The following is an 18,007-nucleotide window of genomic DNA, read 5'->3' as shown; positions in this document are numbered from 1 at the left end:
TTGCCCTTTCCATAGAAACACTGAACAGAGAGCTACTGCCATCAGGCACGCTGAAGTCTTGTTAAACAGGAGCACCATAATTACTAAATTTGAGACCAAGCAGAAGAGAAAAGATTTAGTGTAAAGGTAAAAAAAAAGGTGGTGTTTGTCGTAAGAGATGACTAACAAGATTGGCTAATCAGGCTCGCTGACAAGGTCGATGCATGTCATTGTAACCCAAAGTGTTGATCGATGCTCATGATGTCAATCACTGGATTGTCTGATTCTATTATTTACAGACCGTCATCAAATAACGGAAATATCTGCCGAGTGTGGATGGAGGGTAAGGGGGATCGATGGTTGAATCATTCGTTGCATGTAAGACCTTGGTGCGATTCTAACATGGGTACAATGTGAGAACCCCAAATCTGATTTCCGAAGCAGTGATATTGCTGGAATATTGCTCACAGCTAATGCTCATGTGGTCCTGTGCATAATGCTCAGGTCACTAATCAGTTGACGTTAAGCAACGCTGAGCACGGAGAGTTCTTGAATGGGTAACCATGTTCGTGAGCTTGACTCCAGAGAGTTTCTAGGACTTCAGTCCTGCCCCACAACGAAGCACATGTGATACATGTGGTCTCACCTTAGGCAAGTGAGTTTGTTCAAAATTACCTTTGTTCACCAAGCAGAAAATGGGTACCCGGCGGGATAAGTCATGTGACTATAACATTCTAGAGCCTCACAGGCAGCTTGGGTTATCCAGGATATTAATGAATTGTCTGTTTGTATTCGCTGGAATTTAGTGCAATAGAAGTACACACTTTTTTTATACCCAGTACCAAATTTGCTGAGTGAAGCATGAAACAACAAACAGATGTCCATGAAACAAAAACGTTTTTGATAACAGTTACACAAAGCATATATGCTTTATAAACTGCTGTGTCTACAGTAAACAGATTTATAATAATAAAGAGTAAGTGAGTTTAATTTCTACACCGCTTTTAGCAATATTCCAGCAATATCACGGCAGTGGACACCAGAAATGGGCTTCACACATTGTACCCATGTGGGGAATCGAACCCAGGTCTTTAGCGTGATGAGTGAACGCTTTAACCATTAGGCTACCGTCATATCAAAATATTCTCAAGCGACGTTAAACCCAATTTTATAATAAACAGAAAATAATTACTTTTGGGTTTAGTACCCAGTGCTTATAAACATTACTTACAGACTGGGTTAAAAGTTGGTTTAATATCTTTTAAGCACATAACTTTTTATTTTACTAGAACACATTAATTGATATGAATAACAATATCTTTTAAGCATAACTTTTATTTTACTTGAATACATGTGTATAATATTAGGAACCTACAATGGTGTGAGTGTCCAGAAATATACAAGGAGGGATTTATCAAGATTTTGAGGCTGATGTTCAGCCCCCAGTCTACACCAAATTACAGTGAAAAATTTCCAATTTGAATAAAGAATTCCCAATTTCTCAGAACTCATCAGTGTCCCAGCAGAGAGGCAGATTAAACAGACATTTTATATACAAGCATAGTGTATGTAAAACATACTACAAATTGTAAATGGACTGAGGTACCTGTGAGGATCTGGGTTAGAATTGGTCTTCAGCAACCCAAGTTTGTCGTACGAAGCAACTGACGGGATCAGGTGGTCAGGCTCACCCACTTGGTTGACACATGTCATCGGTTCCCAACTGTGTTTATGATCATGATGTTGATCACTGGACTGTCTGGTCCAGACTCAATTATTTACAGACTGCCACCATATGGCTGGAATATTGTTTTTTTAATATAATTTCTTTATATTGTTGCATTTTTTAACATTTTATACAAACAGTTAACAATGATATTCCAGTATACATGATGAACAATCAAATAGTTTTAGCAGAATAAATCATGACATGACGACCAGAAGGCATTGATATTACAACTAATTATTGACGAACACTTTGTTAGCATATAATCTTTGAACAGTTTATGTTGAAAAACTTGTCATAACTTATGTTATTAAACTTACTTCGAAAAATTAGTTCCTTGAAGAGAATTAAGATGATATTTATTGGATCATTGTTTTTATTTGGATAACCAAGCATCACGTTTCTTTTCAATTTTGAGTTTTATTTGTGCTTTAGCATGTAGCCAATTCTCAAGTTTTTTCCATATATGGTTTACCTTGCTGCAAGACCAGAATAAGTGGATAGCTGTTTCTATATCTTCAGAGCAAAAACTGCTATTACTAGTGTCTTTATATCCTATCTTTCCTACAAAAATGTTTGTTGGCAAGATATGGTGTAAAAGTCTGTATTGGAACCATTGTAATCTAGTATCTTTCTTACATCTAAAGGGAATAGTATTGTCAAGTGGCCAATCATTAGATATAATGTCATCGTATAAAATGTTTAGTCTCATTTTGATGCATGTTGATTTTTTAAACATAGACCTGAAATTAGAGTTTTGTACAAGTATAGCGTCTCTTTTACATTCTCACAGAGATGTTGCAATTATCGAGGTAGAACAGGGTCTGGTTTGCGTGTTATTGCTTTTAAATCTGTATTGATCTTTTGAAGATATTGTTTAATGGAGCAAATAAGACCATGATATTTGAGAAAATTTGTTTTTATGTCAAATTGTTTTAGAAACGTTTCAAATTGAAAGAAATTACCATTATTATCAATCAAATCATTCATCCAGCGAACCCCGTGCTCGTACCATTCTTTGTAGTAAACCGTTTCACATTCTACCATAATATTTCTATTATACCATATACTTACAGTAAGGATTTCATTATCATTATCTTTTCAGAGTTTAATTCAAGTTGAGATGTAAAGTCCCACCACGCTGAAACGACATCTTTGTAGTAATTATTTCTCATAAAAGGAAGAATTTTATCTCTCAAATGTTGACAACTATACACAAATATATTACTATAACCTATCTTTGGGAGATTCAAAATAAAAAGATTACACCATCTAGCAGAGTGTGAAAGAAAGCGTCTTAGCATGGACAATTTTTGCGATTGTATTATACCTTTTATTTTGGGCATATTAAATCCTCCATCTTTTTTATCACTAATTATCTGCTTTCTTTTTATCTTATCTTATCTTATGGAATATTGTTGAGTGTGATGTAAAACAACAAAAAACAAATACATGCAGAGGAGTCCTGTCACTCAAGAACTAGGTATTGCTATGGTAACACGTGTACTTCCTGGTCTCAGGGCGGTGGGGTAGGCCACTGGTTAAAGCATTCGCTTGTCATGCCAAAGACCCAGGTTCGATTCTCCATATGGTTACAATGTGTGAAGCCCATTTCTGGTGTCCCTGCTGTGATATTGCTGGAATATTGCTAAAAAAGGAGTAAAACTAACCTCACACTTCCTGGCCTTAGCATCAGCTACAACACAAGGTTGAATCTCCATCTGTTCTGTGGCTGATATCAACAGCAAACTGATGGCCAAAAATTGCAATTTGAACTAGAAAGCTAACAAAATCCCCGCTCCACAGCATTTGTGAAAATAATAACCAATTTTTGGACAATATCATGATATGATCCCTAATTGCTTGCCATGTCGCTTAGTATGGAATCATAGACAAATTCCTGCAACAATAATGCTCATAGCTAAATGGAATATCACAAGCTATGAAATTTGATTTTTCATAGTTGAGTGCAATTAAATCAGTATTCCACAATCTGCCAGGTAAGTAGACATACATTAATTGTATGATGACAACAGTGGCAGGGTGACAGCTGGAACCAACTGCTCAACAGAAAATTGCACTTTTTTCACTGATAGACAGACACAGTAACAATGCTATTTACAGGACAACTACGTTTTATTAGAATTTCCTCCCGCCAACCCCCACCCCCAGAAAAAAATGAAAAATAAATAAATAATACAATTATAATGTGGGCACATGTTTAACATAGGCAGGTAATAAATGAATTTAGATTTGATGGAGTTTTGGGATGTTTTCATTTCAAAGGTTTGCATTAGAGACTTCAGAGTAATATGAATTAATCATAGACATCGATAATCGTCAGCTAAATATCGACTATCGATAAATATCGGGGTCGTAACTTTGAGTAAAAATGCCCCAAAGTCTGAAAGAAATGAATATATTTCACATCACTTGACATGTTTGGCATGGACTACTAACATACTAACAAAACAGCATCCTGAACATAATCTAGAAGCAGGGCCCCATTCCTCAAAGCGATCGTAGGGCTACGACAGTCGTAAGTCTGTGTTAAATTATGGGAGTTACGATCACCTTAGCGCTACGATCGCTTTGAGGAACGGGGCCCTGGCTAGCTATTCTCGAAACGTTTGTAGCCCTACAAACTTCTTTAGCCCATTCTTAACACATTGGCTACGATCAAAGTTAAGAATTCTTTGGGTTACGAACGTTTGGAGAATAAGGGCCCAGACCATGAATAGAAAGCTAAATTTGTATATTGTGTGAGATAATTATAACTTGTTTCTGCCACAAAAATTAATGTACGATATTATCGATAACACACTTTTAATATCGATAGTATTAATTTTAGCCAGCGTGAGCTATTTGTACTCATGGTGAATGGCAGGTACTCGTTTCATTTCACAGATAAAGGAAATACTAAATACAACAGGTATTTAACAGTTATCAACATTAATCAGAATGACAAAAGAAATAGGTTTTGGTCATAACCCATGTGATGTGATGTTCAATATCAGTTTAGAGACTAACTTACATTCTTGTGTCACTATTTATACTCTTTGCAGAAAACAATAACATTAAGAAGATGGCATGTTAAAAACCGATAAAGGTGCAGTTAAAATCAAATGTCAAAATGAATGTATTGACAATTATTATGAATATTACATAATATATATTACTGATTCCCCTTATAACCCATTAGTCGTTATCTCGGTTATATCATGCTCTGTAAGTAATGGAGTTTGGACCTGATAAACAGGTAGTTGATTACCTGCCAAGGTACGATGACAGGTGTGACCACCTACCTAAGCCGTGCTTACAAGCATTGGGTATTAATTCTACCTCTGGAACTGAATAGGATCAAAACATGGAGCTCTTTGTGATTATTATAACCCCATACCCCCACCCACCCCAGAATCATGCTAATCGTCAAATGGTCCTGTATTTTCAATTATTTCATGCATGTTTTGGAAATGCTAAATGTATTTATATATATGAATTTAAATGTACTTATATATGACACTTTGGTAACCGTCAAAGATACTACCAATAATTCAAGACAAGAAGCATAGTCATAGGACAAACAACTATTGGTAAGGAGTAGTGTTGGGATTTGGTTGAAATCTCACAATTGATGATTGCTTCATTACCAACGAACAATCATCGAAAAAAATTGGTTAGCAAGATTTTTCAGATTTTCCAATCCAGGTTGTTATTGCAGATATGTATAACATGATGCAACCTGCTACTTTAAAGTGATGACTAATACATCATGAACATAAACTTCCTTGAGTCTTAGAGAAATATTCAGTCATGGCTTTTCAGTTAGTGAAGTGAGTTTTCTAAGAATTAAACACGTTTTCAGGCCCTGACAATTTCTAAGATATATTGCATTGTCAAGTTTTTCAAAGAATAAAACAGTAGTTCCAAAATTGTTTGTGTTTGATTATGAGAAAACGTGATCGATTGCTTGGTCGTTTGGTCACTGCGACCAATCTCCGATTATTTCAATTAATCGGAACACCACTAGTAAGGAGTACTTGCAACATATTACATTAAACTATTGATTCTCATTCATATATTTCAATACACATGTGTTTTGTTGGGAAATAATTACAGATTTAGATTCTAACCTACTCATTTACAGTGAAAGATACAACATGTTATAGATCTAATCATGATTATATCTTATCAGTAAAGTATGGATTTCGGAGTGTTTAGTCCGAACTAAGATTCGAATCCTCACTCTCCAAGTATGGCACCAGCACAAAAGGTTAACTTACTAACATATAGTTTAACCCAAACATAACATACATTACAACTGACCATTTTCTGAAACACTTTAAATATTTGATGAAATACATATCGGTAGCAAGTTATGTACATATCCAGTGTCTGCTACACTGTCTTTAGTTTTATACCTGAATATTTAACTATTCATAACATACCGGTCATAACAAACCAGTCATTAAATTAACATTTATACACCACATGCAATATTACACAGGTAAATAATCTTGATATTCATTACTGATAGTGATACTCAATAGCCTTATGGGATTCTATGTCTTCACATTCACTCTGGTGTAATGATGCTGATAACAGCTGGTGCACATGGGCTTGTAACGCTAAAAACTGCCATCAAGGTATATACTGTCAAGGTATATACTAAAACTGCCATCAAGGTATATACTGTCAAGGTATATACTGTCTATACGGTATTTTACTCCGGTATAGGATTCCTTTTATATAGTACTAAGACCCCGTCAGTGACAGTATATACCTTGATGGCAGTTTTTAGCGTTACAAGCCCCTGTGAGCTGGTGGTTGTGGTATAACATTTACAATGATAGACGACCTTCTGTATAACAATAGTCACTATTTTATATAGCAGATATCACATACCAAGATTAAGGGGATAACGATAAAACTGTACGACACAAAGATGCCGTTATTTCTTTCATCAGCCATCATGTACGACATGCACAAGTGATCTAGCGGTAAATATCGCGATGCAGGGTCATGTCTTGACTGTATAGGACCGCATCGCGGCTCTCGGCTAGCGGTAACTATACTTGGCATGTAATTGTCGCCCTTTCAGTGAAAGATAATGAAACTCGCAATCAAACCCGTGAATAACCCCACCAAAACATCATCTATACCTCGTCAATACCTCCAGGCAATGACACAGAAGTCAAACATGGCAGGAGGATAAACTTCACGCAGAACCAATGCCGAAATACACTGGAACATTGCATCATCGACAACGTTTGAATGTATTTCGAGGCATGTAATATAAATTAAGTGACTTGACTCCACGCAACAAATTTGCAAGTTACATACCCATTACGCTGTCATCGCCATTGGGACAAAACGTGCATGTGTCATGGTGGACGCATTCGTCTGATTCTATCGATCAACTTTACAACCGCTGTAGCGCCGGGGCCGCGATGACCCCATTTTGTGCTCGTGACTTGGGCTGGGATTTATTTACAGACGAACTCACGTTTACCACTATTTTAAGCTATTTCCTCGCCAGAAACACAATCCAATGTGTGTCAAGTTGTCGTAATTTTGTGCCAAGTCATAGTCAGGGTTTTGTTGTTTACTTTGGCACAGTCGACAGTTCTTCGGTGAACGATTGCGTAAGACGATGCGGCGTTTGTGATATAATGTTAAGAAAAGAGTCTGTTCAAAATAATTATTTCTTTTTGAATGAGAATCCTGTAGAAATTAATGTTTGTTTGATTGATATATTCATTTTTAGTGTTAATCTTTAGTACTGGCTTAGTTATTATAAATTTTAGCAGAGTGTAATGAAAATGACTGCCAAAACATCTCTTTGATTTTTTAACACTTAAAAAAATAACGAAATTTGAAATTAAAGATACATCACTAATGATATTCAAAACATTTATTAAAAAAAAAACCCAAACCCGTGCATATGTAATAATAAACCAGTCTTAGTGATAGTTCGAACAACAATCGAACAAAACTCTGAGACAGTATGGGTACTAGGGTAGGGTTAGACTAAGGCTTAGTCTCTGAATATATATAATTTTGATAGTAACAAACAGGCCCATTTATATTGAAAAGGAGCCCTAGGGAGACCAGAGATTCAGAGGAATCCTGAACCTGAGGAAATCTAGACTTGCTTTATTTAGGGCTTTAGCACTGCAGTGAGGGCTTGGCAGTAGGGAAATTAATGTGGTTCAGGGACTGTGAGACAGACTAGGGTAGGGTCTATATACCTATATGTCTTTCTAACGCTGTTTCTAAGCGTGGCACGCCCATGTGGATCTATTTTCGTCTTCTGAACTTTTGATGCTGTCTACAGCAAGACAGTGAGTTAGCATGGTATTACGCCGCTTTTAGCAATATCACGAGAGAACGAGGAATGGTCTTCACACATTGTACTCATGTGGGGATCGAACCCGGGACTACGTCGTGACGAGCGAACGCTTTAACCTCTAGGCTACCCCATCGCCCAAGCCAAGACAGACGTGCCTATCTGTGACATGGAACTCTGGTTACTACTGTCCGTTTGTGACAAAATGATACCGATGAATTGCAATCTAACACAAAAACAAATAGACACAAAAGAATCAAACCAATGTGGACTGCAAGAAAAATAACAGACCATAAAATTGCATAATTTGTGTCACAAAAATAAAAAAGTTGTTTAAGAAACTGTCATCATTTATTTGTGCGTTTTCCAAGTTTGTTACAAGGGCGCATTGGCAACAAAACGAACAGCGCGAAAAGCGAGATGCACGTGCTTTAACGGGTTCTCAACAAATGTTTTAGCAGGCAAGATGACACGGACCCCAGCTGCACAGGCAGTGCGCTGTAAGTACTTAGTAATTGCATACTTGGGTAACCCCCTGTCATTTCCATCCTTGAAGAAATCAAAGACTTTGTAACTTACAGACTTTCATTTTCTGTCACTTTGTCAATCAGAAGTAATCGCATGTCTCTGACGTCACTAATGCACGTGCATCTCGCTTTTCGCGCTGTTCCAGCCCAGACACTGATAACGGCAAGGGACACCAGAACTGGGTTACACAAATTGTACCTATTAGGGACATACAAACGTGACGACGTGACGAGCAAATACATGAACCACTAGGCTAACTCACGTCCGCTTTAGGTGTTAAGAGAATCCCGAAAACTTCCGATATTTGCGTTATACATGATAAACGTGATAAACACCTTAGGTCTGACCCGGGCGGTGGGGTAGCCTAGTGGTTAAAGCGTTGGCTCGTCACGCCGAAGATACAGGTTCGAATCCCCACATGGGTACAATGTGTGAAGCCCATTTCTGGTGTCCCCCGCCGTGATGTTGCTGGAATATTGCTAAAAGCGGCGTAAAACCAAACTCAGTCAGTCAAGTCTGACCCCCGCTTTCCATTGTCATTTGGTATTGAGAAGGTAATCAGTGCCTCTGGAAATTTAAAAAAATATATTTTAATTTGTTTGTAATGTTCTGTTTTGAACATAGGCTGATCGTTGCCTAATGCACAGGGTGTAACCAAACGTTGTGGAGCTAGGTGGCCAAGAGTGAGCGAGTGAGTTCAGTTTTACGCCGCTTTTAGCAATATTCTAGCAATATCATGGCGGGGGACACCAGAAATGGGCTTCACATATTGTACCAATGTGGGGAATCGAACCCGGGTCTTCGGTGTGAAATGCGAACGCTATCCACAACCCCTAGATGGGAAGACGGGTTATTGGCTCGTCATTACGAAGTACCAGGTTCGATTCCTTACATGAGTACTGAGCATGAAACACATCCTTGTTGTCTTTGACATAGCTGGAATATTGTCAATGGAATCAGTACTCACGAACGTCTTGTACAGTACTCACCATGTGGGAACATATTTTTTGTTCTAAACTGTATTATGCTGTGTAGCAGCTGTGCAGGTTATACCGTCTACCTTGAATAAAACCGCCGTGTTCATGTAGTACGGGAAGTCCCTTAACCGGGCGTTTATTCGACGTTTTCCTTTCTTTCCTTATTTTGGTATTTATGGCAATGTGTTTCACATGTACCTGGTAGTATCTCGTTGTTTCACACGTTGTAAGGGCACATACGTGAAAGCAAATATGTCGGGCGTTTATTCAAAGGTTTACGACATGCATTGTCTACCCTATAATTCAGTAACACACGCAGGTGATGTTGTTTTTGTCAAGACATGACATTAAGGCATGGTCGCCATGCATAGACACGTACTGATGATGTTGGTTCACCCATCTACACGCGAGTCAATGAGCCCCCCATTTCATTTCAACCGTTTCAGCAGCCATATTCAATGCCATATAAAATATAAACATGTTCCGATGAAATATTTCAAATTGCTCTCATATATTTAATTTTACAGTCAAATCAAATGTGGTGACTGCAGTAGTATAGGGAATGGTGGTACGGTGACAGGTGCCCTATAATCGTTATTTTAGCAAACTCCCGGCCCTGCCGGAATGAAAATATGGGTGAATGATGGCGGACCATCCTTCCACGTCCGTGCAGAAATCGTTCCCCTTTTAGAGAAAAGATATTGTTAGAAGTATAACGAAAATGAACGAGCAAGAGTAATTGAGATAGCAGAATTTATCATGGGATTGGTATGAAATAGTGTATGGATTCCTGAGAGGTAAGCGTACTTAAAAAATATTGGTCATAGTGGGAAGAGAGACAGACATTCTGGGTTGGTGTGAGTGGGCAGGACACAGATCCAGGAGACTGACTGACTGAGTTTAGTTTTACGCCGCTTTTAGCAATATTCCAGCAATATCACGGCGGGGGACACCAGAAATGGGCTTAACACATTGAGATCCAGGAGAGTTGTGCTTAAATATGGCACCGTTGTTTGGGTAAACCAGAGACTGGAGCTTGCGTTAAAAGAGAAGTCTCACTATGCGGAATGATTCGTGGACGGGGAACAAAAAATTAGCTGGATAACCGGTTCCACACCGGATTTAGAGTTCGCGTAGAGTGAGTGAGTGAGTTTAGTTTTACGCCGCACTCAGCAATATTCCAGCTATATGGTGGCGGTCTGTAAATAATCGAGTCTGGACCAGACAATCCAGTGATCAACAGCATGAGCATCGATCTGCGCAATTGGGAACCGATGACATGTGTCAACCAAGTCAGCGAGCCTGACCACCCGATCCCGTTAGTCGCCTCTTACGACAAGCATAGTTGCCTTTTGTGGTAGGGTTGCTGAAGACCTATTCTACCCCGGATCTTCACGGGTCGGGTTCGCGTAGAACCAGCCCAAACGAAAGACGGAAAACACATAACTTGGTATCCGACCACCTTAACGGTTTTACCGAATACCATAAAACCATCGGATTATTTTATTCGCTAGACCTATTTTAAACATGAGTGAGTGAGTGAGTATAGTTTTACGCCTCTTTTAGCAATATTCCAGCCATATCACGTCTGGGGACACCAGAAATGGGCTTAACACACTGTACCCATGTGGGGAATCGAACCCGGGTATTTGGCGTGACAAGCGAACGCTTTAACCACTCTGCTACCCCACCGCCCCTTTTACACATGATGCATAGCGACGTGTAGTATACCTTCACATGGTTCATCATCTGAACATCTGGTTACATCGAAGATGAATTGCTCCACTAACTTGGGGGAACCAACTGCAGACCATATTCAGATGAACTGCACGAGGATCATGCATCAAATTGCTGAAACGCATGTGCAAATATCGTACATGTGAACAGCTGTGTTTTGGTGTAAAGTTTTGTTAAGAATTTGCCAATTGTCACCGAGTTTCATCATTTATTGAACTCATGATAATTATGTTTTCGACGTTATGAATTTGTTTTACAATTCATCAGTTCATGCGTAAACAGTACCTATAAACAGTATGGAATATTTTGCACAATCTAGTTAAGAACAGTTGACTATAGTAAGCGGATACATTTATACTAGTGAGTCTAAACTTCTGATGGGTAGTATATATGGCGGCGGTCTGTAAAAATCTACTCTGGACCAAAAAATCCATTGATCAAAAGCATGAGCATTGATCTTTGCAATTAGGATACGACCTCGACCACCCGATCCCGTTAGTCGAGATTTACGACAAGCATGGGTTACTGAAGACCAATTCTAACCCGGATGTTCACGGGTGTCATCTGAATGAATGAGCAATGGATTTACACCACTTTCACCAATATTCAAGCAATCTGACGGTGGGGGACAAGACATATGGGCTTGAAACATTGAACCCATTTGAGGAATCGAACCCAGGTCGGGACGGAGGGGTAGCCTAGTGGTTAAGCATTCGCTCGTCACGCAGAAGACCCGAGTCCGATTCACCACAAGGGTACGATGTGTGAAGCCCACTAATGGTGTCCCCCGCCGTGATATTGCTGGAATATTGCTAAAAGCGGCGTAAAACTCACTCACTCACTCAGCAGCTGATGTTTTATGCTGCGTAATCATATTGTAACCATGGCGACCCGGTTTGGTCACCGATTCATCATAACTGAATAATAGCACTTTCCTGGTTGTTAGAATACGGTAAATTGCCATGAAGTTAAAAGTTTGCAGTTAATAAATACTAAATGGATTAATATAACCGGAATAATGAGAATTTATTTATTGTTATGTTCGACATTTTTCATGATATTAAACATTTCAATAACTACATTGCAGCGAATGAATAGTCCATACTCAGTGAGCCATGGCCCACCTGTTGTCATTTAAGTAATGGTTCAGCGACAGAGCCTATCTAATTAAACTGTATATATAATTAGTAGGGAGAACTGTCACCTGACTGTAATGAGACTGCGACAGGCCTGCCCATCGGTATAAGTATACACAAAGAGTGAGTTAGTGAGTCACTCTCATGGAATAAAATATCACTTCACCATCTCAAGAGTGAGTGAGTGAGTGAGTTTTGATTTTACGCCGCATTTAGCAATATTGCAACAAAATCACGGCGGGGGACACCAGAAATGGGCTTCACACATTGTACCCATGTGGGGAATGGAACCGGGTCTTCAGTGTGACGGGAGAACACTTAATGAAAATTAAGAAAATAATGCTAATTAAGCACCCCCTGTATTTTGCAATGATAGGTTTTCAACACGTACATAAAACTTCTCTTGGTTTCCACGATGGAAAAACATGAGTTTTTCTGACTCGTATGATCCTTTGACTCGTAAAAACTGACAATATGATTGGAATCCATGTTGATGTTTATGAAGATAATTGCTCATTTAACAAACAACAACACTGACTTTCATACAAAAAACATGTCTTTACAAGTATGGCCCTGGAATGTTTAATGTTGAATTTATTGGTGAATGTGAACATTCGAAATGTCATTTTACTTGTTTTACACGATTTAAGGTCAATACCGAGTGTAACCTCCATGTGAATGTATGACAGCCAGCATTCTCCTCCTCATACCCCCTGTGCGCCTCCTAATCCTCTCAAGGGGCAGTCTACGTCATTCCTCGTGTAAAGCGGCTTCCAGTTGGGCCAGGTCCTGTACAGGATGATCCCTTTGTTACACACGACGACCAACCATGTCCCAGATATGCTCCAAAGGGTTAAAATCGGTCCTCATTCAATCGTAATATATGTCAGGGGGTGCTTAACTAAGTTCGTTGTGTATATCACAATGGACAAAATGGACAAAATTGTACAGATATGTTTTGACGTTATATGTTATTGGAAATATCACAGACAAGTGACCACGTTCCTATACCTTAAACCAAGGGTCACACTGATAACGAGCATCGGACACAATCCGGGACCAGTATCTCATGAGCTAATAGAGCCAAGGTGCAAAGCCTTTATCTAATTGTATGTCATATTCCACGTTGGTCAAATCACGCGCGGCCACATATACAGCAGGGCCGGATCCAGGATTTTTCCAAAAGGGGGAACAATTGGTCATCCATTGTACACATTTATCATCGATGCTTCAGTCAAACTAAATGTTGTACTCCTACGTTCTCAATAGCAACTTTACCGTGAGTTGAATCAGTAAATGCGAGTATCTGTGATAGCTGGGATAGGTATATACATGTACATGCAATACGGACGATAGTCAGTCGGTGATTGTCTAATAAACACATGTGTATTTACTCAGGTCCTGTGTAGTTGTGGGTTGGTATAGTGGTACCTCTTGCCAAGCGAGCTGACTCCCCAAACACTGGCGTTGTTACGCTAGACCGATCTTAACTAAATCCTTTTAAATATGTGCAATGGCCCAATCCACTAGAGATGGCGAAATTATTTACTTCTAGAACTAATATATAGCGCTACCTCGCAAAAATTATTTATATTATATCAAAACGATTAAAAATGAAATTCTATTTGACAATGTTATACTGACCTTTGTATATACTGACTGACTGAGTTTGGTTTAACGCCGCTTTTAGCAATATTCCAGCAACATCACGACGAGGGACACCAGAAATGGGCTTCACACATTGTGCCCATGTGGGGTCTTTGTATATAATATCTGTATACTTGATATATTTTATATAAGTGTTGGTGTGTTAACTTAATGAGCCAGTGTAAATTCCCCCATCTTGTTATTCATCATAGTTATTGTTGTAAATGTTGTAAGTGAGTGGTTTTACGCCGCTTTTAGCAATATTCCAGCAACATCACGGCGGGGGACACCAGAAATGGGCTTCACACATTGTACCCATGTGGGGTTTCGAACCTGTATCTTCGGCGTGACGAGCCAACGCTTTAACCATTAGGCTACCCCACCGCCCCGTAAATTTTGTATTGTCTCATGTACCACCGCTGGTGGTTTTCGAGAATAACCTATCTATGTCTGTGTAATATAACTATTTTCGCATTTACCAACACTATCACTCAAACAATATCCTTCTTTTACAGATACACCGTGTCTGCCCCTCCGCGTGTGTGTACTTAGTTTGTTAGTTAACGCCCCGCGTAGTAATATAATGGCTCGTAATGAGAGACAGAAAGACACACTCATAATGAGAGATGGCGTAACGTATAACTAATTAATTAGTAAAGTCTATATTAGGTGTGACGCCAATATCGGGTGTGCATGGACAACAATTGGCTGAACACAGCCTGGGACACGTGCGTGCGCGCGTGTGTGTGCTAGACTACCGCCCCGAGATAAAGGGTAGTCGTTCAGCTAGACCAATGTCGTCGCAGTAGAGTACGTTATTCAAATTGCCATCAACAATGATGAGTTGTCCAATGAGTTATGGTGCTACCAGAGGCGGTTGTGTTGTGATTAAATCGTTGGCTCGTCACGCCAGAGACTCCAGTTGATTCCCCACATGGGTACAATGTGTGAAGCCCATTTCTGGTGTTAATCAGAATCGGTGTTAAACTGCCTCGAATTCATGCTGGGAATCGATCCCGGGTCTTCGGCTTGACGAGTGAACGCCTTAACCACTAGGCTAAAAAACACACACACACACACACACACACACACACACACACACACACACACACACACACACACACACACACACACACACACACACACACACACACACACACACACACACACACACACACACAACAACTACACCCCACCCCAATTCGGCAAGATGAAATTTGATATTATTGACTTACCTTACGTGAGAAGGAAAAAGAGAAAGCTGGATAGTTGACAAAGAGCAACCCTGTGTGAGTAAGATGACTCCACTCGATGGCGTCTATTGGGGAGGACCAGCTGCCTGTGATGAGACCCCCGTGTTGAATGTGAGCGGTGGACTGCAGGCCTTACTGTCAGTAATACAGTAATTACGCTACATTTGCCTCTCTCCGTAGCTTTTCATGAAAACGTGCAAACGGTAATTAGACGTCTAATTCATTGTATTGGATAGCTTTCAGAGCGTAATCCGCCCAACAGCACCCAAGGGCGGTGGACTGTCCTTGGTTTAAACGTTATGAATAATCAAAACAGATAATATCGTTAACTCAATACAGTGAGCATCATATATTGAATCGAACCCCAATGTCTCGAACTCGCTTGAGACGAATTCTTGGTTGTGTTAAACTCATCTCTCGGCCCCCGCCGATTTCCTTTTATTTATCATTATTTCTATGCTGACGGATTTGTCGAACACTCGGATAAGTTAAACTGTTCCCTTGGTCCCGACGCGTTCGAGACAGCGGGGTTGACTATACTCACCCAAACTAGAACCTTGACATCCACATTATTGGTAACAATTGTGGGTGATTCTCTTAGTTTCTTGTGCCATACACAGCATGTTGGCTGTTTTAACAGATTTGAATGCTTAAAAGAAACGTGAAACATGCCAATCACGTCAGCGAGTCACGTGATCATAAACAGGAAACCATATCGAAATTGCAAATTTATTCCAAAAGCGTGTATGCCATAACTTACAAATCACCAACGTGAACGGGCCATGTTTAGGTTCAACAGTGCACGAGTCCTGGGATGTAGTCTTCAGACAACTACTAGAATTGATCTTCAGTAACTCATACTTGTCGTAAGTGAGTGAGTGAGTTTAGTTTTACGTCGCACTCTGCAATAGCTTGTCGTAAGAGGCGACTAACGGGATCGAGTGGTCAGGCTCGCTGACTTGGTTGACACGTCATCGGTTCCCAGTTGCGCAGATCGATGCTCATGCTTTTGATCACTGGATTGTCTGGTACAGACTCAATTATTTACATACCGCCGCCATATAGCTGTAATATTGCGCTACCTACAGCCCTCGAAAATCTGAGTCAAACTAAGTTTTGAGCAATGTATAAAATAGGTGACATTTTAGTACAATATTCATCACAATTACCATATTCATAAATTGCTGTAATGGGTTTTATGGCGAGACGGACACCTGCTGCTAATGTAGGTTGCTGATTAAAACTCGTGTACTTTAGCAAACACCGCCTGGTTGACATGTCTGCCTCGTACAACAGGTTTAGCTGGTGAGACTGAAGATGATTTATGATACCCTTGCTGTCAAGGAAACTACTAGTCTGTCTCACAGTCCCTGAACCACATTATATTCCCTAGTCTGTCCCTCACTGCAATGCTAAAGCCTTAAATGAAGCAAGTCTAGACCTTTCCGGGTTCTGAATTTTCCATCTGACTGGGGCAGCGATGGGGTTCCTTTTAAATGTTTATTTGTTACTATCAAAATTATATATGTACTAAGCGTTAGTCTAGTCCAGTCCGCAAAGACGGGACAGGTCTCCGTCATGTACTGGGGTGGGTGGGTGGGGTTTGTTGTCATAAAACTCGTCATTCTCGGTAGGCTTATAACTGTAAGCAGAACTACCTACCTTAAATCGTCAGCAAACTCGGCAATGGTTTACAGTATAGTAGTGGGGAGACTGTAACAGGAGAGGGAGCCTCGGTTCTATTCCGTAAAGGGGCACTGTAGGGCCGTTGTAGACATCCCCGTGAAGTGTCTCCTTACAGATAAACCTGACACCCGGCATACATGACACTACAACCGAGGTAACCTGTGAACGGACCGGAAGCGAGGTGCGCAGGATCGGAAACCATAGTCTCCCGAACTATGGTTTTGTCGCTAAGCAGCATGGAAATTGAACAATAATGGGACGTACCTCATTTCAAAATGAACCTGGGCTTTTCAAAACACACAAAAGGGCCGTGGGGACCAATATCGGTACCTGTTCGAAGACACACTCGTGGGGCTTTGACCACTGAGCAAACGCATATCATGTAACACTACAAGCCTTTTGGTCGTCTTGTTACTTGTTGTTCTACAAGCTGAAACTGTAAGTTAACCCTTAACTCTGTATGTACAATCATTCATGTAAGAAAGATATGTTATGTAATTAACAGTTGTATTAGACAAGTAACAAATGCAAATCTATACAAATGGGTGCAAAGTTGGTACAACATCAACGCGTAAGAGAAGCAGTAAACATATTCGATGGCAGTAAGTTACGATAGTTGGGTGGATGGTTGTTTACGGCCACACTCAGCAATATTCCAGCTATATGGCGGTCTGTACATAATCGAGTCTGGACCAGACAATCCAATGATCAACAGCATGAGCATCGATCTGCGCAATTGGGAACCGATGACATGTGTCAACCAAGTCAGCGAAACTGACCACCCGATCCCGTTAGTCGCCTCTTACGACAAGCATAGTCGCCTTTTATGGCAAGCACATGGGTTGCTGAAGACCTATTCTACCCCGGATCTTCACGGGTCGGGTAAGTTACGATGGTAGTTATGACAGCACAACCGCTGGTCTGGACATTATGTGTGAGGACAGAGGCATGGGGCGGCCCCCTTATGTATATTCAGACGCTTCCAGAAG

At 40.1% G+C, this 18,007-nt stretch overlaps 1 protein-coding gene across 1 annotated transcript in view; it reads right to left on the bottom strand.

Moving 5' to 3' along the window:
- Window positions 1–17,166, bottom strand: part of LOC124273283 (monocarboxylate transporter 12-like) — a 28,963-nt gene extending 11,797 nt beyond the window's left edge. Inside the window, exon 1 of the mRNA XM_046708520.1 lies at window positions 16,995–17,166. The gene's annotated coding sequence lies outside the window, so the exon portion shown is untranslated. The remainder of the gene's footprint in view (window positions 1–16,994) is intronic.
- Window positions 17,167–18,007: the final 841 nt, after the last annotated feature.

The sequence above is a fragment of the Haliotis rubra genome, unplaced genomic scaffold (assembly GCF_003918875.1).
Source record: "Haliotis rubra isolate DU_JTF1 unplaced genomic scaffold, ASM391887v1 Scf179, whole genome shotgun sequence".
Classification (NCBI taxonomy): Eukaryota; Metazoa; Mollusca; class Gastropoda; order Lepetellida; family Haliotidae; genus Haliotis; species Haliotis rubra.
The sequence above is the reverse complement of the archived record's forward strand: the minus strand, read 5'-3'. Positions and strand labels throughout refer to the sequence as shown.